Source organism: Sinocyclocheilus anshuiensis, unplaced genomic scaffold, assembly GCF_001515605.1.
Source record: "Sinocyclocheilus anshuiensis isolate Anshui unplaced genomic scaffold, SAMN03320099.WGS_v1.1 scaffold1055, whole genome shotgun sequence".
NCBI lineage: Eukaryota > Metazoa > Chordata > Actinopteri > Cypriniformes > Cyprinidae > Sinocyclocheilus > Sinocyclocheilus anshuiensis.
This window is the reverse complement of record NW_015547681.1, coordinates 240,107-246,319: the sequence shown is the minus strand read 5'-3', so window position 1 is coordinate 246,319 and position 6,213 is coordinate 240,107.

Sequence of the window (6,213 nt, the reverse complement as noted above, 5' to 3'; positions counted from 1 at the left end):
AAGACATTTATTTATCTAACTATGTATAGAATTAGCTGCAGAATTAGCTGAATTTACCCTGTCCCACACATACACACCCTTAAATGTCAATGTTTATGTGCCAAAATACACACAACTCTAGAGACAAACCACAGTGCAAAACATCATAACATCACTTTTAGTCTGGAAGGACAAATGACTTCATTGGAAGCTTGTTGTGTCACTGCTGGTTACACAGCGTAACAGGCATCCCGTATGAAAGAGCTGCTGAAGCGTTTCTGTTCCTACAGGGAGAGAGTTTGAATCTGGGAATGTCACAGCTTACAGCTCTGAATTTACAACACCTCCTCTAGCTATCATTCCCACATCTATCCCTCCCAACAGACCTAAAGAGAGCCGCGCGAGTGTGTGTGTGTGTGTGTGTGTGTGTGGAGGTGATGCATTAGAGCGTAATGGGAAGGTAAAGTCTCTCTCTTTCTCTCTCTGATTCCAGATCTCTCTGATACCTCCAGCCATTCATCACACACTCCTCTGAGCCTGAAGCAAGATAGAGGGAGGAGAAAAAAATCAATGCAGTCAGAACTGCAAACAGGCCATAAAAACACAGAGAGGAAGGTACGAGCTGCAGTGCAATATATAATATAATATAATATAATATAATATAATATAATATAATTTGCAATTACATTTTTGATTATATTATTAAAGGAATAAATAACCGGAGTTTCACTGGTGGTCTCGTTTGGGTTTTGGAACATTCGTTGTAAGATGAATCAGAACATTTGTCTGACATTGCATTATATAAACAGATAATTGGATAAAGCTGATGATTGGGTTAGCCACAACGGAAGCCAGTACAATTCCACAGCCAATACACACTAATGATCAATTACAATACTTAATAATGCACCAAATCTACAATATCACCAACATTTAGGTGCGTCACTGCATTCACAAACAACAGCAGCACAGCGGTGGCGACTTCTGTCTGTGCAAACACTCCCGTTTTCTGTAAAAATCCACTTTCTCTAAACAGTATAAATGAGATAAGGCCGAGAATTACAACATCTGGCAGCGTTAGCTTCCTCAGACGCGCATGAACACGGCAGCCACACGCCTCGTATCTTCCAGAGCATCTCAGCGGCCCACAGCAGGGAAGAAGAGCTTTGCATTTTTTGGCAGAAGCATCTGTTCCTAGAGCTGGACGCCTGGAGCCAGACCATCAGCGGATCATCAGACCAGAGAAGCGCTTTTAAAGCGGTTTCAACACAGACCGAGTAAACACAGTCACGTTCTTGACCATTTTTACTCTTACAATCAATCATGCCATGTTTAAATGACTAAATATGACTTATATTTTCATGTTTATCTGTGTGAAAGAACAAAGCAAGTCATTTTTGCAGTTCAGTTTCATTAAATCTGAAATCTTATATATATATTTATATGTGTGTGTGTGTGTGTGTGTGTGTGTGTGTGTTATTTATGCTTGCAACAAGTTATGTAGAAAACATTCTATATATAATTATATATTTCAATTTACATATATACACTCAAACAATAACATTTATATTTTATCTTTTGCATTTTTGCTTCAAGTAAATATATACATACATTATTGTTATTTATGCTTCCAACAAATTACATTAAAAAAATATCTATATATAATCATTTACATTATTTATTTTAAATTATTATTATTTTACATTTTAATTATTTTAAATGACATAATAATTATTATATATTTTTTATTATATATAAAAATGTACAGAAAACTTTAACAAACACACACACATTATATTCATATTTAAATTTATATTTTATGTTTTACAATTTTGTTTCTCAAGTCAATGTATCTTTATGGAAGTTATATTTCTCAGCAGGATTCATGGGAAATAGTGAAGAAATCTCTCTAAACTCTAAACTAAGGTTCACTCATATTCACAGTCATTTGCATTTCATCAGCTTTAAACAAACCAAAGGCTTTTTACTGATCTGACCTGTTGTGCTGCTCCAGAGAGTTTAGAGCAGAACACAAATGTAGAGATAAATCCATCATAATATCAGAAATGTCCAGAGGCATGTCATCTAATTACTGTCCTGTCAGTGTCAAAGAGGGCTGAGCAATATCTCACAGCCATAATGCATTGCCAATACAAAAAATACCAATAAAAACATCTCATAAAATCAAAATATATGATGCAGTAAAAGGCAAAACACAGTAAAAAATGCATAATTTGTTTGGCTCAAGTTCTCAGATTCAGAGACAACAGATAAAAAAACACTGCAAATTCAATCAAATAAACTCTGAAGACATTTTTTTTTAAATGAAAAATGAAAGCAAAATGGTTCAGTTTAAGAAGTAGTTCAGTAGCTTCAGCAGCTTTCAGAGAAACAACATCATTAACGCGTAACGTCTACAATCAGATCACATTACAATGAGCGTGTGTGTGTGTGTGTGTGTGTGTGTGTGTGTGTATGTGTGTGCTGTGTAAACACACTGACTCTGAGAGCTTCACTAAGATACATGCTTACAAAAGGGCATTAGCAGAGGCTAGTGAATGATTGTAGGGCATTATCATCGAGCGCAGAGCCCAGACAATGTGAACGGATAACCGGTTAACCATGAAAGCGCAGAAGAGCCTCGGTGTGACGTCTCAGAGTCGGTTAACACGTCACACGCTCTCAGAGCTCAACAACTGTTTGTACATTTACATCTGCCTGTATTCACATGCAAATCCACGCAGTGACACATTTCATTACAACAAATACACAAAATAATGTTCTTTTTAGCAGCATCATATGACCCCTTTAAAATAGTGCACAAGTCACATGGACTACAAATATGGTGCTTTAACTGTGCTTTTCTTGTTCTTTAGAAGCTTGATATAGTCATTATGAACTTTTGTATGGAAAAATCTCTCAGCATTTATGTTTTATTTTCCAGTAAAAGTATCTTTAAATCAAGATGCATTTATTTCAGAAGTAAAATGCACAGGACAGTAACAATTTTTTTTTTTATGGTGACCTATAGGGACCCTAAACTGACTTAATTTGGCTGTATTCATATCTAACCAGATATTCTTCCATTTAAGCATCTGATTTGTTGATCTCACATACTGATAAACTACTGAAATATTCCTGACTCACCCTGATCCAGATCCAGACTGATTCCTGCTCCGCTAGAGAGAAAACTAACCCTGGCCAAAGCGCTAAACGCAAGTAAAGAGTCACATCTGTTGCATAAACACAGAACTGAACTGTAACCAGTTATTATACGACGACTTCAAACGCAGCTCATCCAATCAGAACTATCTCCATTATACATCAGTATTATAACACAGCTTCAGCTACTAAAGCGTCTTGAATCGTGAATCATAAGAGAGATCAGTGTGAACAATCACAGGATGCCTTTGTGGTCTTGATCTCATACGCGACTAACTTTCATCCTCCTCCCGTTTCCTTCTCCTCCCATTGCTTCATTCCCTCACTTTATGAGCTTTGGCACCTCAACCATTGATCGCTGAGAGACGAATACAGCTCCACCCTTACAGAAACACACAGAGAAACAGATCTCTGGCTGTTTATTCTGTTACTCTCCGCTGCGTTTTGTCAGACGATCATCTCTCAGGATGAAGGAAAGTAATGGCAGTGATCTGCCGGTGTTCAGCGCACTGGAACGCTTCCATTTCATTGTGATGGAGACGCAGTCAGGCGAGACGTCGTCATGTCAGGGGTCTGCAGACACTCAGGATTTGTGATGGAAGATCACAGATGTGAAGATCAAACATGTACAGACACAGCCGGACCCTCACACACATCTAACGACCCGCAAACGCCCTCCAACCATCTCAAATCATAATATATTACACCGCAAACCCAAAGTCTCCTTTAGCTTGAAGATCCTTCTACACTATCACGCACTTTCTTGTGTGTAGTCCATATAAATATCAATCTTTCCCGTTTGTTGTAGTACTAGTATTTATATATTACCCTTTTATTTATTTATATACCCTCATTATTTATTATTTATGACTAATTTACACATACTAGTCAAATGTTTGGAATACTTAAGATTTATGTTTTTGAAAAAAAGTTTCTTCTGCTCACCAAGGCTGCATTTATTTGATCAAAAATACAGTAAAAATTGTGAAATATTATTACGATTTAAAAAAATATTTTTTTAATGTGAATATATTGTAAAATGTAATTTATTTCTATGATGCAAAGCTGAATTTTCATCAATTTTCAGTGTCACATGATCCTTCAGAAATCATTCTAATGCGCCATCAAATTTTAAATTGTAATATTTCACAATACTACTGTTTTTACTGTATTTTCGATTAAATAAATGCAGCCTTGGTGCGCAGAAGAGACTTCTTTCATAAGCATTAAAAAAAAAAATCATAATTATTACAAGGTTGCATTGGTAGTGTACAGTTCATGAATTCTTAAATGTAATTTAATATAGTTCATGATTATTCATTAATTTATGAATGAATTTATTTAACTATTATATTTATTTTAATATTTAATTTTTATTAAAATGACAATTTATTATTATATTTTATTATACAAATACTACTTTAAATATTCCATTTATTTCACAGTACAGTAGTATTTAATAATAGTAATAATTATATTAATAATAAGTATTAGAATATAACATATTTTTATTTACCGTACAATAGTAATTTATGTCTAATCTGTATAATTAGCATTATTATTATACCAGTAACTGATTATTAATTTTATTAAAGCATAATCTGTCTATGATGTAAAAGTGCAGTGATTACAGGACAAACTCCTAAAGGTCTGTTTTGTCTGTCTCTGGACGTCCATTAGCTGGATCCGGTGCACTCAGTCTCCTAAAGGTTTGCTTGGCAATTCTTCTCAATTTTCCTGATGGATCTGGTGTATCGAACCCATTGGGCTGAGTGCACCGAGTCACCGAGAGACACTTTCAATTCAGCCAATGTGTGCTGACAGACTGCAGACACATTTGGTGCTTGATCATTGCTAATTTTGGACTCGGCGTGTATTCATGTGTCAATAAGCAAGTAAACGTCTTTAGTAAACTATTTGTATATAATTAACCAGGATATTGTCTAAAAGGCCGTGTGTGTTTGTGTGGCATCTGAGCAAACGGATGTGTTTTTGGATGAAGGCATAGATCATAGCGTTGGGAGTCCTGACCCCAACTGACCTGACCTCTGTGTGTGTGTGTGTGTGTGTGTGTGTGTGTGTGTGTGTTTGATGTAGACCGACTCGCAGGCGTCTCATCGCAGCAGAGCAAGATAGATTATCTCAACGCAGATTACACAGCCAACATAAAATCTCTCTCACCTTCCAGACGACTGTAGCCGCTTTAGTGTAGTGTGTACAAACAGAGCGACGAGAGTTTTGCTGTTTCTGGACAGCGAGTGCACAAACACACCAGAGATGTGATCAGAGCTTGCCATGGCTTACATCACTCGCTTCTCCGAGCAAAAGCACACTTACCAAGAATCACGTCTGAGTTCATTTTTAATAATGCATAAACTGCAATAGAACAAATAGAACATTATGCAACTCAGTACAGTCACTAGTGATTAAAGTCCACTCACAGGAAAGTGGAATTTAAGTGCTGGTCAATGACTCAACTAGAGAAATGCACCAATGGTCAGAAGGTTTTTGGTTCTTGTTGTTTCTGCACAGATGACCAGACATGAAACACACACACACACACACACACACACACACACACACACACACACACACACCTGCTTTTACTTTAAACCCACAAAAACACATTTATGACTTTATGATAAATACCAGGTACACACACACACACACACACACACACACACACACACACACACACCTGCTTTTACTTTAAACCCACAAAAACACATTTATGACTTTAAAAGTTTCCTTAAAGTGTTTTTAAATAGTGCGTTACTAACTATTATGGTAGTGACGAATGCAGCAACAAATGTTGACACAAAATAAACAAAGCACTTATTTGTGTAAATAAAAGCAGGATATTAAAATGAGCACTAATGTAAAGCGCGAGCGCAAACATTTAACGAATGCATTACAGTATGCAGGATTTTATGAATGAAATAAATGCATATGAGTGCAGCCATGTGTAGAATCGCCCGAAGCAAGCAGAATGAATCGTCTGAATCATCCAAACATCAATCAATGATCCCGCTTGAATCCCGCAGGATGGAGACGAACTCTTTCACTATCCAC